We start from the raw sequence: 24,271 nt of genomic DNA, 5'->3' as shown, positions 1-24,271 counted from the left end.
AACCAACACAAATGTAACAGCGTTTCAGTTCCTTGTCATCCACATGTCATAAACTCTTTCTTAAACAAAACAAACAAGGACCAGGGACCGGCAGAATTGAAATTCATGTTTACTGTGATGGGCAAGTTCATTGTGCAAAGTAAAGCATAAAACAGAGATTCCTATTAGTTTTCATGTGCAGAATAAATTAGTCCATTAAAATTAAAGGGAAGAAACCATGCACCATGGATGTTCGTTGAACTTCATCCCTGAGTAATAAGTAGAAATAAAGATGAAGCCAGATTCCTCTTTTAATTAACTGAAGAGTTTCACTGAGGGAACAGGATTTCAGAGGTAGCCTGAGAGCATGAGAAAATACTCTGGACACAGAGAAAGTTGCGGGGGAGGTGCAATAAGGGATCTTGATAGGACCAAGGTTGTAAATATGATCAGAGATTGAGAACTTGAAGAAAACAGAAGAACATTTCCCTGAAAGGGGAGCCAGAATGTCCTTGAGGATTCTGAGGGAATATAAGTGACCTAACCTCAAATAATCAAAAGATCCCTGACATGCAGAATTATCAAGTAGGAATGCCATGTTGCTACCTACCTAAAAACAGCATCTGCAGTGGCATAAAGACTTCATCCCAAGAGACACATATGTTGAATATGCTAGGTTTTAAATAATATTGCCCCCAGTCTTATTATTCCAATATGCTATGGCCTATTATTCACATCCCACTGATCAGAATACAGTTAAACATTTGTCAACAGCTAAATTAAACTATTATGCGGTCCCACAAAGGATGGGGAAATCCCCAATTTCAAGTAAACTGATCTAATCATTTTAGAATTCGCAATACATGCTTTGACCTATTTGTCACATGTACCTATTTGCCAGATCTTTGCTTCGAGGAATTTACAGAACGTCTAGCAGAACAGAGAGAAACACACATCATTAAATAAAATTAAACACATTCCATTTACACAAATTAAACACATAATTCAATGTGAAAGAATCAGGAAGGAAAAGGAAAGGGAGCTCCCAAAGAATGCAAACCACAAGGGAAGGAGGCCCAGACTCCCTTCACTGTCCCCAAATCTGGCAGTGAATATTCTTAAACTTTCAAAGAAATCCCAAGTGGGAGAAGGAAAACAAGCAACCTCTCTCCCCAGATATAGAAGGAGACAGGGCAGCAGTTAAAGAGCCTGAGTACCGGTACTAGTCCCACTTGCTTACGGGAGCAAGTGACTTAGTTCCCTGGTTTGTAAGACAGGGTTACCAGCAGTACCCAGTGCACAGATCCGCAACGAACCTGAAATGTTAGTTATTTGTAATGCGCTGAGAACACTATGAAGCACACGGTAATTACTCTAATGTGATTTATTCAGCTCCTCAATTTCCTCAGTGTTCAGAATAAAAGTTGCTAAGGAGACACAGAAAGCCCCAAATGCTTAGGTAGCCCCTCCTCGGAAACACAGTAAACTAGAGATTATCACTGTCCTCCCCAGGAGGTGTTCCCAAACATGGGAGCCTGCCATCATCATCATCATCGATTCCACCCAAAAATGTTTTCTGATTGAGACCAGAATAGAAGCACCAAGAAAGCAGAGGCTTCCCTTTGTTCATTGTTTATCCCCTAGCATCTAGAAGACAGCCAGTGCTTAATAATATTTGTGAATAAGTGAAGGCATGAAGACAAGGAACTTCACAAAATTATTAATGTCACACCAATGTACAAGCCACCTGATTTTACTTCCCTATGCAAGTGAGTAACTAGAGAGAAAGAAACTACGGTCGGTGATACCATCTACAGGTATGTGCTGTAAGTCTCAATGTTGCAAAATTAAAGAAGGTCACTTCTACATTAAGGAAAGGATCATACACAAAACAAAATCCCAAAGTAAAATTCCAGTCTTTGACAAGATACTTGTCCCATACTAAAAATTATTCTTTATTAATTAATTAATCTGTCTAAAATGTGGGAGGGCTTGTGCCCACGAAGATGAAGAAGTTAGAGTAAATGCTCCACTACAGAAAATATAGAGCTATTCTCTAATCAGGTCACTGACTAGATCACCCTCTGTTCTGCAGGTGAGGCCCACTGGAAGGACCTCCCAATGGCTATGCTTTTGGCCTATATGCTCAAGGCAGCAAAAACTATAATTCTACAAATACAGTGAGCCCACAGTGGTCTTACAGCATTTTATACCTAGTACTTTTGATCACTGAAGCATGTTTTAACCAGAGGGTTTTGTTTTGTTTGATTCAGAAATTGGTTTAGCTAACGCTTATAAACTCGTGTCTTATTTAGGACTTTTAAGGGCCACAAGTGACAGATGGTACCAACAGGATCAGGGATACTGTGTTCTTCAACCAAGGGGATCAATTACAGATCACACAAATTCAATTTAATTCAACACAATTTATGGAGCAACTAACTACCAAGTGCAAGGCCTTCCACTACGAAGGAGATGAGGACTTAGGAACAGGTCAGTTCTTGATGATCTGAACCGGAGGAAAGGAAACAAGACTTGGTCATACATTTATACCTAAAGAAAATATTCTTGGAATTCCCAGCCCTTTTAAAAACATTAAACAGTAAAGACCTGACATCAAAGCTCTTCTGCCTTCCCAACTGGCTGACACTCCTGATCCACTATGTTATAATATCTCCCAAACATGGTCCTTCGCTAAGGATAAAAGAAAAAAAAAAATCAGGTTTCAAACCAAAACTCAGTGTGGTATGGTTTCTATGTGGGCATAATCTGATTAACGGAGCAAAACTAATTTCACAGCATGGTGTACTGGTAGGACCTCCAAGTGCCCTTTTAATGAAGTGAGCCATCCAACTATATCCCTTTGGAATGACTTTCTTTTGTCACCCTTGTTTTGTTGACATCTCTAGGCTTTAATTTTAAAACTAGCTGATAAAACTGGTTTAAATATAGCAATCTGAGTTTCGGCAATAACACCATGTTTGAGACACAGAAGTGTGTAATTTTAAAGGATTGAGGCATTCTTTTTGCCTGGCTGGACAGGCCCTTGACTGACCTTTCCTAAAGAGTCACAACTACAACCAGTATCTGTAGGTAACGGGGGGACAGTGGGGCCAAGGGCCACCTCTCGGGGGCAGCCTGAGACAGGAGGGCACACACCCAGCTGTACTGATGGCCTTTGCACCTGCTAAGGCCTCTGACGCAGGTAGTTCTTCCCTCTAGTTTACAGGGACCCAATCTGGGGCTCCTGGGTGGCTCAGTCGGTTAAACGTCTGCCTCTGGCTCAGGTCCTGACCCCACAGTCCCAGGATCAAGTTGGGCGCCCTGCTCAGCAGGGAGTCTGCTTCTCTCTTGCCCCCCCCCCCCCGGCTCATGCTCTCTCTCTCTCTCTCTCTCAAATAAGTAAAATATTTAAAAAAAAAAGAAGGACCCAATTTCCTCACAACCCCATCCTCTTTGTCCCCTGTCAGCCTACCCTATATCCATTCAGAGGGAAGAAACTGCAAGCACACCCCCCTTCTTTGGCTCAGGATGCACTGTCCTCCCTCACAGAGCTCAAGAGGACAAGGAGTAGCATGGAAAGCAATGAAGATAATACAAGTACAGCAAATGATCAAAAATGGTAGAACTGATGTTTCTAAGCATGATAATCAGATCGAACGAGAATCACTTGAAATGTGGCATCACACCCCGTGTTAATGAAGAATCACACCCTAAATATATATTTGCTTTGTGATTTTTTTAAAAAAAAAGTTTTTATCTTTAGCTTTTCCTTTGGAATTGTCTATTTCTTATGTTAGGTTTTATTGTATCCCTTCCCTAGGTCCCCTCCATCCCATGTTACTGTCATAGCTAAACCCTCTTGCCTAGGTTTCCACGGTAATCTAGAAACTGGTTGCCATGGTCAGTCCCCTCTTTGTCTTAATTCATTGTCCACAATTCCGTCTCAGCAAAACCACCCTATCCTTTACAGATCCAAGTCCATGAGCTCAGCCCTGGAGGGCCTGTCCTCTTCCAACCTTCCCTGTACTCCCACTTTCCTAAGACATTCATCCTTCTGGTGAGAATGTAGAAAATGCCCACTTTGCTGAGTTTCTCCAAAAGGAACAAAAGCATAACTCCCAGTTAGCAAATACAGCTCACAGGCCAAATTCGGTCCACTGCCGGGTTTTGTAAGTCAAGTTTTATAGGAACGCAGCCACATTCTTTGGCATACCTACTGCCTCCAGCAGCTTTCACGCTACAGTGACAGAACTCGGTGACAGAGACCCAACGGCCCACAAGGCCTAAAATATTTACTATTTGGCCCTCTACCAACCCCTGGTATAACTAACAGCAGTGATGAGAACAAAGTGATGATCAATCTGCCAAGTGGAAAAGTAGACAAGACTGGAATTTAAGTGAATCTGGTTTTTTTCTTTTTATATTTTTGAAAGAATCATTCTATGTAATTACACTGAATTAAAAAGCAGAGAAAATGTTATCTCCCCTCCCCCACAAAAATCCTAACCATGTTTTAGGACACCCCTTACAACTTTTTATCCACTTTGTTATTTCCTTTGGGTCAGTTTTTTGTTTTTTTTGTTTTTTTGTTTTTTTAGGCATGATTAAATTCACCAACTTTCAACTCGACAATGAGTTTTTTTGACAAATACATACAGTCATGTAACCACACCACAATCGTGATATAAACATTTCTATCACCCCAAAAAAAGCTCCCTTTGCTGGTCAGTTCCCTCCCCACAGCCCCTGGCAGTCACTGATCTGCTTTCTATCAAAAGGAACTGATTTCTTATTCTGGACTTTACTCCATGGCCTTTAACCCTACTCTGGTTAAACCACTTTGACGTCCAGCCGTTGGGCTCCTCACACACGTATGAGCTGGCTTGGATTAGGACCAACCCCCACGCGCACCACTACTCACAGCTCTGATTTTTTCAGTCATCCTGCCACACTTCTGGTTAAATATAATTTGAAGAAAGGGGACCACAACACAATGTCTTGAAAACTAGATTAGAGGGCCGCTTGGTTCCTTCCAGGTCTTAAGTGTATGTTCCTATAACATGTCTGAGCTAGCACGAGTTACCTTCATTTACAATAGCCAAGTATGAAGAAGGCAAATAAACTGCCCAGAAACTTAAATCTCAAACATCCTCAGAGCTAAAAATAATGAGCAGGAGAATGAACTTGGTCTTGGGGAAAACTCTGTCAGGTTTTCTGCCCCGACTAGAGTCCGAGCATACACAGCCATCCCTAAGGCCTCTGCTACCTTCAAAGCACGGGCTGTACGAAACCCAAACACATGGAAAGATCCAGCAATGGGAGCCCTGGGAGCCCAATTAGGAACCAACCAGTTCTTCACTGTATCTGTGGAATGGAGCAACTGCTTTGGAGGAGGGACAGGCTACTGGACACTTTTTTAGGGCACCAAGCTAAGAGCACAGTAAGGCCGAGGACAAAGTAAAAGCTTGTGCTCTTAATCATTTTGGAAAAGCTGGTCCACACATCACTAAAGAGCTACCCACTGGGCGCCTGGGTGGCTCAGTTGGTTAAGCGACTGCCTTCGGCTCAGGTCATGATCCTGGAGTCTTGGGATCGAGTCCCGCATCGGGCTCCCTGCTCGGCAGGGAGTCTGCTTCTCCCTCTGACCCTCCTCCCTCTCATGCTCTCTGTCTTTCATTCTCTCTCTCTCAAATAAATAAATAAAATCTTTAAAAAAAAAAAAAAAAAAAAAGAGCTACCCACTACAGCAACAAACTCAGGCTTCAATTTCTCACAAGAAACAACAACAGGGAGAGCAGAGGGCAGTCAGTATTTTGTTTCTAAAGCAAACTCCGCTTTCTTGCTAGGAACTCATGTCGTCTGAGACTTCTGTCACTCCCAAGACATCAGAAAATGTAACCGAGAAACAACCGCTCTTTGGGTTTCACTACCAAAGGAGACGATCCGTCACCGAAACAAAACTTGGAAATAGCAAATCTATCCCTGCCAGGATAATTTAAGGAAGTAAAAATAGAAAGACTACCTTAGTTCAAGGATTCAAGTTACCCAGAAAACAGTCAGTCAAATGGCCTGCCCTCATTTGAGGTTTCTGCACTGGTAAGTAATGCCTTCCGGCTGGCAATTTTCACCAGGAAACTCTGCGTCGAAGTTGTAGGTCTTGCAGTCTGACCCTGTCCTCTCCTATCCCTCCAGCAGATCCAGCACAACACTGTGAAAGGGACCCATCCTGCCGTCCCTTGAGTGTCCTGAGCCTAGCCATGAAGGGAGAAGTGCCCAGAGCGGGGACAGGGGAGATGAAAGTTTGGAAATCATCTTTTTCAGGAGATACTTATCCAGATCTAAATCACTAGAAAAGAACTGACAAATGCAAATTCTGATGCAAATCAGAATCAACCAAAGAACTGATGATCTAAAAAGATGATCAGAATTCAGAATATAATGGCAGGCCTAACTGTTCAGCTCTGAGTTCTCCTGCCTTGACTGCCGCCCTCAAAAAAGTATCCTGAATATGAAAGGTAACATTGAAGGCAGGGAAGAAACTTGACATTGACTTCTATGTCTGAGGGTGTCTACATGTGTGTGTGTATACGTGTGCTTATACAAATGTTTACTACTAGATGCTCAACACAAAATGCAAAACAATTTTTTGGATTCTAAAAACAAAAACAAAGTCGTGGAGAGGAACATAAAAGATTCCACAATGCTCTGGGGTACTTTCCAAGGTTGGCTGGTGTAATTCAGTAACCAAACCATTGTATCCACTTCTGCAATACTTGGACCAAAGGGGGGGTGGGGAGGAGCAAGATGTGCAAGAGGAGAAAATAACGTACTTCAAGTTATGCTTTCCCCCTCCTCTAACACAACTTATTCTGCCAAAACTCTAAATTAGATTTGCTCTAAAACCAAACATTGGCTACAGCTCTTGTCATTCGCATGCTTATGATGAACGGAGGGAAGAATGAACTATTCCCCCCACACAGCAAGTCTAAGTTTACAGCACAGGGGGAGAACGGGGGAGAATCAACTCAGCAGGTGGACCAGGCGGTGGTCATGCCAGCAAGCCTGGAAGCCAGCCTTCAGCTCTGCCCATCGCCTGCGTGTCCATGCTGCTCAGGGAAAAGCACCCTGGTGCGGAGGGGAGCATGCAACACATCCGTCACTTCTGTTCCACTTGGGCCCATCAGGATTTCCAGGGGGAAACTGCCACTCGTCTAGCCCTCTACTAACACTGCCCTCATCGCTTCCAAGGGCACAGTCCCAACAGCTGGGCTGTGTGTTAAATGAAGCCCCTGGGTTAAGAGGAGGCTGCCGGGTTTACAGAGCACCTGCATGCACAATATCTCATTGCTCCATGCAGTGACCCTTGGGAGGATGCTGGTCAGCTTATGATTACCTCCACTCCACTGATGAGGAAGCCAAAATGAGAGAGTGGGTTCCCCAGGACACTGGGCCAGTAAAAGGGCAAGACTAAGGCAGAACCCAGACCTCAACCCAGCACCCAAATCCTTGTAGGGTCTGAGGTGGTCAAAGAAGAAATGAAAGGATGGAAAAGTGACTTAATTAAGTACATTAATTCACAGGCTATGTTTTAGGTATCATGCTGAGCACCACAGAAATGCTGTAACATTACAAGTGATGTTCAAGTAATTTAAGATTAAAGGACTGTAAGCAAAGCAAGGAAAGGGCTGTTATTAAGCCTACTTTACAGGCCAGGATCAGCAGCAAGGCAGAGTCATTAACGAATAGGGCCTCTGGGGCCAGACTGCCTGGATTCAGCTCTGCTACTCCCCAGCTGTGTGACCTTGGGCAAGTTACTTAACCTCTCTGTGCCTCAGTTTTTTTAATCTACAAAATGGAAAGGACAGGAGTACCTATCTTGTGGGGTTATCTGGATGATTAAACATGTTAAATATTCTTAAAGCACTTACAAATATAATGATAGGCACACAGTAAGTGATATTTAAGTGTTTGTGAAAATAAAAATTTTAAGGTTTTTTGTTTGTTTTTGTTTTTTTAAAGACCAGAAACTGGGGCTCAGGGAGCTTTTAAGCAACTGACCTGAAGTCACACAACCAATAAGAAGCAGGGTCAGGATTTAAACCATTGGTGAGCACTGAAGCGGAGCACGGGAACCCATGTGGGACCGGGGGAGCTGGAGGTCTGATGGCAAGACGCTGACGTCATCAGCAGCTGACGCTTTTTTGTACTACGGCAGGAGATGGGGGCAGGGGGGTGCTCTGATACAGGGAGGGTAGAAAAAAGCCCAAAACAGCTGCTAATTTGGGGACAGCTGCCTGGGGCAATGCCTCTGGTTGTAAGGCATTATCAGTCTTTTCTGATTTTTTTTTTTTAAGATTTTATTTATTTCTTTGAGAGAGAGAGTGTGAGTGAGTGAGAGAGAGAGAGAGAAAGAAGGAGTAGAGAGAGGGGCAGCGGGAGAGGAAGAAGCCGACTCCCTGCTGAGCAGGGAGCCCGACTTGGGGCTCGATCCCAGGACCCCAGGATCATGACCTGAGCTCAAGGCAGATGCTTAACCCACTGAGCCACCCAGGCGCCCCTTCTCTGATTTTTTAAATGACAGCTTTACTGAGATATAATGCACATACCATACAATTCACCTACTACATTCACAAGTCAATGAGTTTGGGTATATTCAGAGTTGTGCAACATAACCACAACCGATCTTAGTACATTTTCAAACTGCCCCCCAACACACACACACAAAACCCGTTTCACATCCCCCACCCCCACCACTAGGCAACCACTGATCTAATTTTCTAAGTCTGTGGATTTGCCTGGTTATTTCACATAATGGATTCTAGACATTTCCACTAAATTGAATCCTACAATATATGGTTTTTTGTGATTGGCCTCTTTCACATAATATAATGTTGTCAAGGCTCATGAAAGCCTTCTCAACACAGCTTAAATGCCACACCCTTGCTCCAAGCCCTACTGGCTTCCCACTGTGCCTGGGAAAAATCCAAGCCAGTGAAGTCCAGTCTGGTCTGTGAGCCTCCTGACCGGCCTCTCCAACTTCATCTTGTGTCACACGCTCCCCGCAACTACTACGCCGGACACTGGTTTTATCTACTTCACCCAGACCTCAAGCTCCTTTCTACCCCAAAGCATGTTCCTTCTCCCTAGGATGATCTTGCCTCCCCGTCCCTCAGCCTCTCAGCTTCAAATAGCGCATCGAGGGAGGCCCCAGCTGATCTAGTATATAAAGCAGACCAACAGTCCTTGCTCTTCCCTGTGGATCCTGCTGGTTTCATGAGACTTAGACTCATTATCCCGCACATGCCTCTCTCCCTCTCTGAGTCACAGGGCCGGCACCGGCCTGTCGTAACTCCGCAGCGTGGCACCACGCACGCTCCCTGGCACAAAGATGGCACTCAAGTACCGGTCGGGTAGAAGAGACGAAAATAAGGAAAACCCTGGTTGAGGAGGAAGACCACCGCTTAGGGGTGTACACCGATGAGGCTGCGTTCTTCTTAGTGAACCTGTCCAAGCCTCCCCTCCTCCGGGTCTTTCGTTAACCCCCTTGTGACAAGAGCTGTGGGTAGTCGCAACGGGAGAAGAGAAACGAGGTCCCAGCCCTCGCAGCTTACAGCGGGGCGGGGGGAGAATCTTTTAGGTGCTTCCACACAAAATTCCCACAGGTTTGCCACGATTATGGCTTGACAGAATGTCTGCTCTAGTTCCCAGAGTGATAAAAGGAAAGCCTTCTCCTCGTTCTCCAGAAAACCCAGTTTTTATTATGCTCTGGGGCCAACACAAAATGTCCACGTCCTATGCTCCCCGCACGATGTTTATGAAGTCACCTTTGTATTGTGCAGGGGGCGGAGCGTGCAGGCCTGTGGCTCCAATCTTACCAGCCATGTGACCTTGAGCCGATCACTTCACCCCTTCACCAATGTGCATGAGGCAGGGGCTGGAAGGTTGATCCCATGGTCCCAGCAGCACTGTATTTCTAAGATTCTATGATCTCAGGACACCACCTCCCTCTTCCCACCTTCGAATCAGTTAAGACACCAGCATCCTCCAACCCCCCGCTGACAGAGAGGTCAAGGGCTCAAATATCATAGCCAGCTCCCGTCAACAGGACACGTAATTAGCACTATTTGTATACAGTTACTGACATGAAAAAATAGTGCTTTTGAGGTTAATATAAGATCACACAAGCCCAAAAAATGGAGCAGAATTAAACAAAAAAACAGGTCCTGTGCTGGCTCAGCTAGGACTGACTGGCCCCCCCAGAACCCTCCTTCATCGTGAAGCAGGGAGAGCAGGGCCCACCCACTCCCCCTCCCACACAAGGTGAGAGAGCGGGCCTCAAGAGCTCCCGGAGCTATTCAAAAGAAAAAAAAAAATTCCCTACGTGGAAACATTCATACAGACATACAGTACAAATCATAGATTTTTAAAAGTAAGCTAAAGAAAGTCAAAGGCCTGAATGAGCCGTGAAGCCTAAGCTACCAGCCTCCTCTCAAGAGAAGCATCCTCATATGGGAGCAAATGCAGGTCAAAACCTCAGAGGTCTGTGTTTGCTCTGGAGACCTGCAAAATTGATGGCTACAAACAAATTCTCAAGTCTTTAATAGGACTGACGTCTTACCAAATACTATGGATAACAAGAAACCAAGTTTTCTACGATATAAAATTAAGAAAAATATAATTGGGAAAAATAAATATACAAAATTACACATATAAAATAGCAGACGATTAAATGTCACTTACTACACGGCAGGCCCCTTTTCAAGACTTAAGTATCTAAAACTTTCATCCTCCCCCTGTCCCCATGAGTGTGTACTATAGTCTCCCACTTCAGGGATGAAGAGCTAGAGCCCAGAGAAGGGAAGTGACCTACCCGAGGCCACAGAGAGGCAGGGCTCACACCCTGGGGGCTGGCACCAGGGTCTCTGCTCTTCACCCCCATATACTGCCTCTCCGTGCTCCAATGCAGCATGTTCACCCACAGACCTTTAACAGATCTAAGGAAAATACAGTTCTGTGTAACAGGAAAGTGTACAAGTCCTTTCAGCTGGGTTTATGGTCTGTGATGACCATCGGACATTGCAATGGCAATGTAAATACAAATGTCTCTTCCACCTACATAGGTCAGATGAGAAAATGAACAGCTCCTGCAGACTGGTGGTTGCTAATACCCTGACAGTATTAACTCGTATCCCAATCTTCCTGGTACCACTCTAAAAGACAGGTGAGACGGACTCTATTGGTTGTCTAAGAAATCGAGATAGAATTCTTTTCTAGCTTTTTCAATTTTGAATGCAGCTCCAGAAACAGGCTCTTTAGGTCAGTGGTGACCATAAGAGAGTAGTGATACACCAATAAAAGTGACAGCCTTTAAAGGATTAAATATCGAGGCACCTGGGTGGCTCAGTCAGTTAAGTGTCCGACTCTTGGTTTTGGCTAAGGTCCTGACTCAAGGTCGTGAGATCAAGCCCTGTGTCGGGCTCCATGCTCAGCGTGGAGCCTGTTTAAGAGTCTCTCTCCCTCTCCCTCTACCCTCACCCCACCCCCACCGCTCCCATGCATGCGTGCGCACTCTCTCTCCCTCTCTCTCTCTCAAAAACAAATAAGTCAAGGATTAAATATCTGTGGAAGTCACAAGACTCTCTCCCTATATTTCCCAAAGTTACTTTTCAAAAACTTTAATATAGAAAAAGGCAAGTTTTCTGTTTCTAGGACCAAATAAAAACATGGGCCATTAGGCCACTTGAGATCTTCTGTAGGCATTAGCATCCCAGAAGAAACAAAGGCAGAGAGAGATAATACCACACAGGAGAGAAAATGCAGCCATCAGTACAGATCAAACCCACCTGTCCATCCTGCCCACCTGTCTATCCTGAAGGCTCCAGAAAAAGAAAAGAAAAATGAAAAAAAAACCCAACTCTGTCTGCAGTGTGCTCCCGAAGTGGAGAACAGACCAGTTCACTGGGCTCATGGACTGACCTGAGTCTTACCACACACACAAGAACAAAAGAAGCACCTGCCACAGAAGCCCATACAAGCGTGAGCGCCATGTTGCAAAAATTGGGAAACGCCATAAAACTAGAAGGTTCACTGAACCATAGTCTGTGGAACGTCCGACCCCATCACCACCGCTCCCCGAAACTCACAGATGGTTGCCTGGTTCTTGTTTTGGACAGGCATGGCACTACCAACAAAAGTGTTCTGTTTCAGAGTTCTGAAAGAATGACACGTTCCTTAGAATAAGGAGTTTGTTCCATCTGAGCCGATTCAGATATATTTAGCATCACCTAGAAGCTGTTCTACAGCACTCCTGGGAGGGGGCTTACAAATGCCCTCAGGGGTTCCGGTCACCCAAGCAAAAACCATAGGTCATATTTCATATTTACACCATATATAATATAGTATAATATAGTATACATACACGCACGCACGCATGCACTCTGCTAAAAAGTACAAAATGACAGATGTAAACACAGAAGAGAACCAGAACAATGGCTTAAACTCAAGTCTCAGAATATGATCCTATAAGGAACACAGGACATGTTGAGGGTATGGACTATACAAGATGTTCATCTTCCTAAAAAGTCTTCTGCCAGATGTTTGCCTGGCTGACTTTCTCAGGTCCTCCATTCTCAACTCAAATGTCACCTCTTAGGGAGACACTCCCTGATCATCCAATCTAAAAAAGTCTATGTGTCACAGTCATGTCTACCATGCTGCCCTTTGATTTTCTTAAGACATTGCTCTCTGAAATTATCCTGCTTATTAGACTAATGGCTTCCTGTCTGTCTCCTCCCTCTGAACAGTCCGCACCGCAGAGTTAGGGTTCTCATTTTCCTTATTACCTGCCTGTCTCCAGCTCTGAGAACAGGTTCTTGCTCATAGGAGGCTCTCAGTAAGTAACTGTTGACTGAATAAAGAATGAATGGACCCACACACTCCAAAGCAACAGGTGAGCATGCGGAAAGCATGAAAATACAGTGGCCATGGGGTCAGACAACCTGGGCTTGAGATCCAGCTTGACATCTTAATTTCCTATGGGTCTAGGGACAGTTACTTAACCTTCAGAAGTCTGTTTTTTCTTACCTGTAAACTAAGATAATAGGAAGTACTGTGTTTGTAAGTACTTTGTAAATCATGAAGTACCTTATGATTATTATTATTAAAGACATTTTGAGTCAGTATTTACAGTGGCATTGATGAAAAGGTTCATTAGAATAAATCCTTAAATAGGTGTGCTAATCTGGCAAGAGTGAACTTTCTCAGCCTCAACCCCATTTGGCAACTCTGGCCTTTGCCCAGCTCCCTCTCAAGTATATGACAACTTGTGTACACATTTTAGTAGAAAGCACAGTATGAAGACCAAGGTTCCAGTCCCTACTCTACCTATCATTCAGCGTCTTTGAGTCCATCCTCCCTTCCTTACATATGCAGAATATACATGAATAACTCACACATCTCAGAGTACTGCTGTTAATAGAAAAACGCAGCGTTTTGCTTTGCACAGCAAGTCACAGCTGACCCGTGGCGGCCTGTGTTAGAATCCCGGCTCCAGAGCCACGTGGGCACGTGGGGAAAACGCAGTCCTAGTAACAGAGGGGCAATGACAGGAGGCCCATTCCATAAGCAGCGGCAGTCACTAACACCTCTATACAAAGCCTTCTATGACCAGTCACACATTTTTATGCTGCCAGATTTTTTTAAAGATATAATTCATATACCACAAAATTCACCCTTTTTAGGTGTACAACAATTTGGTGGTTTTTTGTATTTTCACAAGGTTTTATGACCATTATCTAATTTGAGAACACTTCCATCACCCCAGAAAGAAACCCCATACCCATCAGCAGTGAGTCTCCATGTCCCCGACACCCAGCCCCTACTCCCTCTGTCTATGGATTTGTCTATTCTGGACATTTTCTATAAATGGAATCATATGATATGTGGCCTTTTGTGTCTGGCTCATTTCACTCAGCAAAATATTTTTAGGGCTTACCCATGTCGTAGCATATAACAACACTTCATTCCTTTCCCTGGTTGACTAATATCCCATTGCATTGATACCATATTCCTTAATCCATTCATCAGTTGATGGATATATGGACTGTTTTTATTGGTTATTATGAATAATGTTGCTATGAGCATCTGTGTGTAGGTTTTTATGTAAACCTGTGTTTTTTTATTTATTTTTTTTTTTTAAGAATTTATTTATTTATTTGACAGAGAGAGACAAAGCGAGAGAGGAAACACAAGCAGGGGGAGTGGGAGAGGGAGAAGCAGGCTTCCCGCTGAGCAGGGAGCCCGATGCGGGGCTCGATCCCAGGACCCTGGGACCATGACCGGAGCCGAAGGCAGACGCTTAACGACTGAGCCACCCAGGTGCCCCTAAACCTATGTTTTTTAAATTCTCTTGGGTATATACCTCCGATTCTAAAAGAATTTTTTGAGTCTTATGGTAACTCTATGTTTAACTTTCTGAGGAACTGCCAAACTGTTTCCCAAAGGGATTGCACCATTTTTCATTCCTTTTTTTTTTTTTCAAAGATATTATTTATTTATTTGTCAGAGAGAGAAGGATTGCGAGCACAAGCAGGGGGTGTAGCAGGCAGAGGGAGCGGGAGAAGCAGACTCCCTGCTGAGCAGGGAGCCTGATATGGGACTCAATCCCGGGACCCTGGGATCATGACCTGAGCCGAAGGCAGACACTTAACCAACTGAGCCACCCAGATGTCCCCCATTCTTCATTCCTACCAGCAACTGACGAGGGTTCCAATGTCTCCGTTATCTTCACCAACACTTGCTACTATCCACCTTTTTAATTCTAGCCATACTAATGGGTGTGAAGTAATATTTATTGTGTTATCACAATATTTATTGTGTCTTAACATTCAAATCTTCAATAAGTCCTTGAAACCAAATGCCAGATAGCAGGGAAAAAAATCAGATTACACCAAGGCAGTATTCTCAAACTTCAGTCATTCAAGAACCACCTTCATGATTTTGCCACAACTGGGTGCCATTTCTACTATTATGTACTTAATTTTTAAAAACCAATTCATTTTTATTTATTTATTTTTTTAATTTTTTTATTTATTTGACAGAGAGAGACAGCAAGAGAGGGAACACAAGCAGGGGGACTGGAAGAGGGAGAAGCAGGCTTCCTGCTGAGCAGGGAGCCCAATGCGGGGCTCGATCCCAAGACCCTGGGATCATGACCTGAGCCGAAGGCAGACGCTTAATGGACTGAGCCACCCAGGCGCCCCAAAAACCAATTCATTTTTAAAAGAGCCTTGAAATCACTGTTATAAATGAGTATCACTTGCCATAAATAGAAAGTATCAGAAACATAAATATAATAAAAACAAAGTTAGCTGGATATAATCGTCTCCCAGGGCCTTCTTCTTCATGGTAAGATGGAAACTGCAAGTGACAGGTGTTGAAGACATGCTGGCCACAAATACAGCCTTCCCTCGGCTTAGTGAGACTGTCTAAAATCATCTCTACTACCATCATGGGCTCTGCACTTTGGAAGACTGCTGTAACATTTCATGAAATACCTTTCCTGAAAGAGGATCAGAAAATGAGTTCCATGGTGATGATTATACTGGGGGGGGGGGGGCTTTAAAAAAACCCATGCCCTAAACAGCATCATATTTTGGTAGCCGGTTACACTTGGCTGACGGGTGTCCCTTCTTCGCATTAACAAACTTTGTTCAGCAAATTTCCAGTAAGTCGGTCCACACTCTAGTTGCAAGCATCCGGCTCTTCAAGTTTCAACAAAAACAGCTTTCAGAGCAAATATATGTAATATGAATTAAAAGTAAGAACACCTGCCTTTGGGTAGGCAAGCCCAGACAATGCGACCCGTAACGTGACAAAGTGCCTGATGGGTTTGACTGACAGCACTGGCCTCAAGAGTGTAATAAGAAACACAATGCCCTGTTTGTGCTCAGATACATTCAGCCTTCCTCACTCAGCCTGACACACGTACTATTTATACACAAGTCACATAAAAAACAGTCAGTGACAGTGTATTTGGGCACCTCCAGATCTGAAGACTAATTATCATGTCATCATCCAAGCTTAATAAAATACTAAAGAGCATATTACATTTACAGAAATAAGTGAGCATGAAATCTGAAGGTATCCCATTGCCTCTTTACTTGGGCACTCCTCCTCAGCCCTCAGAGCTCAGCTCACACACCCCTTCGAGTGGGAATATTTCCCTTGCCCTCAACGCAAAACCCCCTGGTTACGTATCTCATGGCACCTCTCTTTGTAATTTATATTTGCACAGTTGGTGTCCGTCTGCCAAACACGAGCTCCGTGAAAACAAGGAACAGGTTGGTTTTGTCCATCATCATACCCTCAACAACAGCTAGGACAGATCTTGGCACAGAGGTGATCAAGCATTATTTGTTGAATGAATGAGTTCAAAGGATGCCAAAATTGTATTCTACATTGTAAGTCTTGGCCGTGTTTAGAATGCCCACTAAGGGTACATTTCAAAAAGGCAAAAGGACACAAAGCAGAGGCTCTCGAACTTCCTACAGTTTTCCACTACTGCACCTCAATCCAGTCTATCCCATACAATGGAAGCCTCTCTTTTTCTTCCATGTAACTCCCAACCAACTAAGCTAGGTACTTGAGTCTGTCAATGAGCCTTTGTGGAGGGCCTGAGTAGTGGAAGAGGGCTAGTGACGTGGGAAGGAAAAAGGCAAGAGAACTAAAGTTTACTGAGTGGATACAGTGTGGGGCATAGTCCTTAATCCACAAAAAACCTTTTGTTACCACCCTGATACAGCTGAGACTTGTCAATTTCAGAACTTGCTCGAAGTCACACAGCTAACAAGCCGCCAAACCCAACAACGATCCGGTTCTTTGTGAGGGGAAGAGGTTACACAAGTGCTGTAGGGAACATACAAGTTGAAATAGGCCGAAAGGAACAGACAAAGGTTTGCTGCAAGAGGCAGGAGAGAGCATTATAATACAACTACTTACAAGAGCTAATGTGTATTGACAATGTTCCATGGGCTAGGCACAAGACTAAAGCATCTACCACACATTATTTCGTTTGTACTGCATATAAACCCTATGAGGTGAACATAATTATCATCCCCATTTTGTAGAGTAAAACCACGGCTTTGAGAGAAGGGATCCGAGCAAGGTGAGGCAGCTGGTTAAGTGTCTGTAGTCTGAACCCCATGCTGTCTGAGCTCCTATCAGGAAACTTACCCCTTCTTCCACCTCCTGCTATGACCTAGGGCTCACAGGAGGGATGAGAAAGGCCTGGCAAGGCGTGCACTGAGGAAGTGTCTACCGTATGTCAAGACAAGGCATGGAGCGTGGCACGCTGAGAGGAATGACATAGCCCTTGCTCTCTAGCACCTTATATATGGACGGAAGCCAACGAAGGCAGAGCTGGTCTGAGGAAGGCAGAGGCCACAGCCAGGTGGCCTAGGTTGAAACACTGATGAGTTGGGCAATTTCAGGCAATCGCTTAATTTCCCTGTGTCTCAGCTTACTCCATTACAAAATGGCAGCAATAACAGTACCTACTTCGTGGTGCTACTATTTCTTAAAATGAGCTAAAATAAATAAAGTCGTCAGCACAAAATAAACACAAATACATGTTAGCTATTATTATGTTTGGAACGAATGAAAATCAAGGTTAGAGGGGAAATGTAGGGCCAGATCCAAGGACGATGGAAGGAGACAGGAGTTCAGTAGCATCTAAAGAATGTGCAAGGTGGACGGGGACAGATCAAAGTCAGAGAATCCCCCCAAAAAACTTGTGGGCAATCCATTCATGAAGTGACGTAAGCACAGCACAGATGGGGACTGTGGCATCAAAAGCGAAAGAAATGGATAGAAGCAGATGATGGGGTAGAAATGTCCCTGAAAGGCAAGAATTCATCAAAGACAACATCAAGGGCTGAATTAGGCTAACTGGAGAAATTCATACTCTAACCGAACACTAAACGGCAACATGAAAGGGCAAACAGATTTGAAAAGGGAGAGGAGAAGTGTAGGAAGAAGATGAGGTAATGCATTTCCTCCTGCACCTGCTGAGCTGACTGTGCCCATCAGTGAGTCAGTGAGTGGGCACAGCCTGTGGGCATCTGGAGGCTCCAGACCGGGCGCTGCGGAAGGGGTGAACCAAGGAAATTACCACTTGCCAAGCATATACTAGGTTCAGATAGTGCATGGCCAAATAGAGTCGCCATTATTCTAAGGAATCCACAAGATCAGTCTTATCTCTTTCCCTTTTATGAGGAAGCTGATGTTGGAGGAGCTAAGAAAACTGCAGAAGACAACACAACTAGAAAGTGGCAGAATTAGTCTTGAGACTCAAGTTCATCCAACTCCATAAGCCACTGTCTCCCCACTGGGAGGCTCAGACAGTGAAGCTGGGAGGATGAGCCAGCTCTCCAAACAGAAGAGATCTCAGACCTACAACACACACCTGGCCCTCATTTCCCTCCTCCCCCTCCCCGCCATCCTGGGCATCATTCTCGGCTTGGCCAGCCCTCCCTTGCCTTCTGTAATTTGGCCATCGTACTCATTAGTCAGGATCCAACAATAATCCTCCCAGCTCCGAGTCATCGTCACAAGCCAGCCTCCTCCCCAAGGGGAAGCGATCACCTCCCCCAAACTCCCGTAGGCCTTGCTGTCCACCCTACCTGCCTGGCGTGTACAGACAAGCTTCAACCTAGGTATGCTGATCTGGCCACCACATGCCTGCCACCCCACTGACGGTCAGAGCTGATTCCACTGCTGTGCCTTCCCTGCGGCCCCTTCCCGCCCCCAGTTCCATCTGAGTTATCATGGAAGCTGCAACCTCAGTCAGAGGTCAACCTTCAGGAGAGAGGAGGACTCCCGTTTAGCCATGGGCGTTCCTGGGGCTGACCCGTCCTGCTGAACCTTCTGACAGATTCTAAGTACTGCAGTTTTCTCCTCCACTACTTCTTCCAAGTCAGAATTTAAATTTCTACGAAGAAGTCATTCCCAGTGTTGTTCACAGTGTCTTCCGTGTAGACGCTCCATAAATCGTCATTGTCAAAGATAATGAAAAACCACCTTTACATAGTGACCTCCAGCAACCTCACCTCACATTATGGAGCCCAAAGGTAAGCCAAGAGGCTTCTAGACAAACAGGGTAAGAGGCCTGGGGACTGCTTTCCTTCACTCTGCAAACCTAGCAATATTGCCCATAGAAGTGATGATACTATAATTTGTTTTTCAGATGTGAACGGTTTCATGTTAGGAAGGCTTGGAAAAGAGAAAAATTAGTCCTTTCTTTGAAATGTTAACCAAGAGATAAAGCCTCCACAATAAAGTACATTCCCTTGACTCACAAAGGACTCCTCCAACAGACCCTCATCCAAAGCCTATCCCTTCTCATTTCAAGAAGGAAGTTATTTTGTTTCCCAGCCTCCAAAGACACAAGTTGTGTAAATTTAAGAAATGCGAGGTGGGAATGGGTATGTGGCTAGAAGCATCCATTACCTGAAAGAGCCAAGGGCAGTACCTTTGAAAACATGGCATTCTGGGACCATGTGGCAAGACATAGTATCAATACATTATCATTAGGGTAATCACTCGCTTCGATGATTATGCAAAGTTCATTCTTTCACGAGAAAGGAATATTGAATGCACTCTGGTTTATCAGCACCAGAAAGTCAATAATTTGCTCCAGAAAAATTTCCATCCAAAATCAAAGGGAAAAGTAATAAATATCCAGGTGTTAAATTGAGGGAGTTCAGTTATCAGGAAAATTTACATACATGGAACAGTTCATTCCCTCATCAAGCCCAGAAACCAGGATGATATATCACGATTCTCTCAGGAATTACAGAATGAACACTTTCTTATCTTTTCTCACTTTGCAAACAATCTAACTGCAAGACACAAATGGCTGAGGTCAGCTGTTTGAAGCCTAGTAAAACCTGCTTTTACATAAAGAACTCATTTATATCAAAGCATGTAATGCATTTCAAAGAAAGATAATTCATTAAGATTTCTCGAATCCATCACTGAACTACCAGTAAATGAAGAAAATGATTATAATAATATGACACCACGCCTTTTTTGGAATCCCCAGGGGCAGCTATTGGCTTTGTAGAGTGGGAAAAAAAGTTCTCCGAGCTTCTCTGTAATTTTTAGTATGGTTTCAAAACACCTCTAATAGAATGAGATTGATACCAGCTATTGATAATTAACCAGGTCAGCAAACCTTGGGTCCATCCAAGGTAGCCGGAGGAACAGGATCACCTTACATGCTCATTCCCTTGCTCTCCATATGCACCCATGAGCTCCCTTCCTAAACACTTGCCATCAGCTCTATGTATCATTCACACTGCTCTTCCTCACACCCAAATGTACTCTTGTGAACCCCACCCCCTGATTTAGCCCCTTCGATGGTTCCCCAACACTCACAGGATAAAACCAAACTCCCTAACATAACTCAACACCAGACACTGTCCAAGGCACTGGGAATACAGCCAAAGCTGAAGAAAGTCCCTGCTCTCATGGGCCTTCCATCCTAACAGGACACCAGTAATGAACACACTAGCCTATAACAGGTCAGGTGGTAAGTGCTAAGAAGCAGGCTAAAGTAGGGAAAGGAAATAAAGAATGATACTAGTCAAAGAAGGCCTCTAAAGTGAAGGGAACAAAGTCCTGAAGGAAATGGTATGACCACAGACATGGAAAGGCCTCCCACAGTTGGCCCTAGGCTTCCTGGCCAAGCTCCTCCCCTACATTGGGGAGGCCACTCCAGCCTCTCTGAGTTAGGATTCCTTCTCCTAACACACCTTGCTGCTTCCCATTTTCATGGCTTTGCATTTGCTCTTCTGCCTGCAATGCGTCCCAAACTCCTCCTGATCCTCCAAGATTCATCTGAAGCTTCTCCTCCTTTATGAGGCCGTCCCATGCACACCAGCCACATACCACCACCCAGCCCAGCAAGGTCATCACCCCTCCTTCCTGCCACGTGGACCATGTCTTCTTATTCATGTCTCTGATTCCTCAGTAAAATGGAGCTCCTTAAAGGCCACAGCACAACACTGATCCTGTGTCCCCAGTACCTTGTCCTTCAAGACAGTTGCACATTTAGAAATGCAGTTAATGAATGAATGAAATGCATGTCCTCTTTTTATAATGCCATTTTCGAAAAGAACTGCCCATGAAGAAAGCATAAACCCACGAATGCCCTTTTATTTAAAACTCTTTTTGTAAAACTGACCTTTTTGTTGTTGTTCCTGAAAGCTGCATGATTTAAAAGTCTTTTTGGGTTTTTCCCCCCTATAAAATTATCTTGACACCTAGCCATGTATCATGGTACATGAAGCAGCTATAACTCTGCAGTTGAAAAAACATCGTGCTGTGAAAACAGAAACCCTATCTGCCAAGACACCAAAAGGACTGCTGAAGATACAATGAAAATGTAACGTTGGACACAATGAAAGCAGCTTATGCTCTTTTATAGCCTGGGATCATTTTCATAAAACCTTCTTTTTTAGAAGGATAAACTGTTTCAAAGCGTCGAGGAACACCTACTCTCTTTTGGCCCTTCTTGTTCTAAAGCTACACTCTGGACCTTTAACACTCAGCCTCTACCTTCCCCATCCTCATGGTCCATAAACAGAAGGGCAGATGAAGGAGAAGAAAAATAAATGGGTGGCGGGGGGGAAGAAACCAGAACACAATACATACAGCCCCGGATAAAGGAGACAGATTTAGGGGAAGAAATGCCCCCTTTGGTGCACATTTCTCCACCATTATTTTAGGTTCTGTTTTGTTTTCAATGCTGGGCCATGTCCGTGTGAGGATGCTGGATTCAGAGTGGGGTTTTAGCTGCAGAACCATCAGCCGGATCTCCAGGGGACCAGCTAGGGCCACGCTGCAGCTGTCCCTTCTCAAGCCCAAACTACAGTTCTGAAACTGAAGACTCTTGAAAAAATAACAAAGGAAAACCTCAGCTGCTCCATCACAACTCAAGCACCAAAGAAAAAAGGGGGGGGGGGTCGTTTCCATATTTCACATAAACACAGATCTTACTGTGGCAGCCAGGAATGTGAGCAGAACGGGGGCTGAGGATGACCACCACGCAAATGCAGCCCCGGCTAAAGATTAATACTAAGAACGTGCAGCCTAGTTCGCAGACACCCCTACAGGGAAATGTTGGTGTTTATGTATTTCCAAATGGCCTTTTTAAAAAGAAAGTGTCCTTTTCCATGGGATTCTAACGTTTTTGTTGTTGTTGTTCAAGAGGAAGCACCTGGAAGAGACGTTCAAATGTCAAAGTTGTGCCAAAGTAATTTGAGATTTTGTACTTAGACTTACTGTAACTGTGTATCGTTCCCCCAGCCCCCAGACTCCTCCACACGGTGGCTGAGATTAGCTCTGCCTTTAAATCATCTTGGGTTTACTGCCCTAGCACTGGTCACGGTGGGGGAGGCAGAGAACAAAGAAATCACAGAACGCCTGCAAGTCCAGAAGGGTAATTTCTGGAGAGGTAAACCTTCTCTGTGTTGACTAGTGAACGGTGTGGAGAACCAAGAACCAGAAAGTCTGGTGCTGGGGCCATCTCATTTCACGATAAAAGAATACAGAAGAAAAAGAAATAAATCGATCACAAGTTCCATTTCCTGAGCCCTTCTGTATTCCGTAACACAAGCTGAGCATTCACTCCTAGTGTCCCATTAATCCTCGTAATAACCAGAAGATGTACTAGTGTCCCCATTTTGCAGATGGGGATGCAGGATGTGAATCGCTTAGTGCTCAGGGTCATACCACCCATAAGCACTGGAGAATTCCCCCTACAGCAGGCGACATCCTAGAGTGACTTCCCCAGACAAGTCTCATGAACAGGATGGAAGTGGGGAAACAGAGCTTTCCCCTCTGATTTGTCTTTTCTGTGCTCAAACGGGCTGATGCTTCATAAGTGAATGAAGGCAGAATGTAAATCTAGTGCCTGAAGAACCCACATTAACTGTTGTGTGAGCAGATCCCTGTTCACTGTCAAAGAGGTGACACTGCTTCTAAGAGCAATTCCATATCCAACAGAAGATAAACCACGTTCTTAAGCTCACTATGGCCCACAAAACCCCAGGTTCCTTGAAAGCCAGATTAAAATAGCCAACTGAGTATATGCCACCATATCTAGAGATTATGATTTCTTTATAAAGCCATGACATGGACTCACATCTTCCTTCTACGGCGTATTGGATAACAAGTTCCTATTAAAGATCTAAGTGACCAAGAAAATCTATCTCTCCTCAAGAATTTCCTTCTTTAAGGCAGCAACTGACAATGTAAAATATAAAAGACCTGGTGCATTCAAGAATAGAGAAGATTAGGAAAAGAGGTACATATTGCCATGTGTCCTTCATAATTACCTCATCTTCTTAGATTTTACGATTTTATGCATGCCTATGGTTTTTTTTTTTTAAGATTTATTTATTTATTTTAAAGAGAGAGAGTGCTGGGGGGGAAGGGCAGAGGAGAAGGACAAAAAAGGGAGAGAAAAACATGAGCAGGTTCCATGCTGAGCACGGAGCCCGACACAGGGCTCGATCTCATGGACCCTGAGATCAGGACCTGAGCCGAAACCAAGAGTCATTCGCTCAACTGACTGCGCCACCGAGGCGCCCCTGTTGTGTTGTTTTTTAAAAAGAGACCTGACTACCAGGTTCTGGTCACTTTCAGAGCACTGAAGAAAAAGAATGACAGCAGGTGGCTGGCAAACTGTCAGGCCAATAAGGCATCTTCCCCCCTTTGTCTAAACAACACGTCCTGAGGTCAGACTGACAGCACTCGGGCAGGAACTGCTGCTCCTGGGACAGGTGCTGTTGTACTTTGGGGAACAGACACAAAGGCCCCTGGTCTGTCAGGGTTTGGCAAGCTTAAATGTATGATACAATTTTGGTGAGTTTATCATCAAATGCTTCCCATGATGTCAGCAACCCATGAATGTACCAAAACAATACCGACCCCAGTCCCCTTCCAAAGGGTCCCCCTGATCAATTCTAGGTCCTACTTCCCAGTGTTGAAATTCACAGAAGTGACCTTGCCCTTTGGGTCAAAAATTGACTAATCTCTCTTAAACAGGCTTTGCAAAATTACAAAGCAAGCCTGGGAGGAAGATACAAGTTCACCACATGTTCCAAACGTCTTTGGAGATCTCTGAGACTGTCCATCAGGCCACCTTCCACTTTAATATCCTGACATAAAAAAAAGACCAAATGTTTGTTTGAAGCAGAACTGGTGACACGGTAATAAACTCTCA

At 44.3% G+C, this 24,271-nt stretch overlaps 1 protein-coding gene across 6 annotated transcripts in view; it reads right to left on the bottom strand.

Annotated features, from left to right (window-relative positions):
* CNKSR3 (CNKSR family member 3) overlaps positions 1–24,271 on the bottom strand; it is an 84,171-nt gene that overhangs the window by 35,132 nt on the left and 24,768 nt on the right. The window lies entirely within an intron of this gene.

This window comes from Halichoerus grypus, chromosome 9 (genome assembly GCF_964656455.1).
Source record: "Halichoerus grypus chromosome 9, mHalGry1.hap1.1, whole genome shotgun sequence".
In the NCBI taxonomy this organism is placed as follows: Eukaryota; Metazoa; Chordata; class Mammalia; order Carnivora; family Phocidae; genus Halichoerus; species Halichoerus grypus.
Note: the sequence above shows the minus strand (reverse complement) of the source record. Positions and strands in the feature narration are given on the sequence as shown.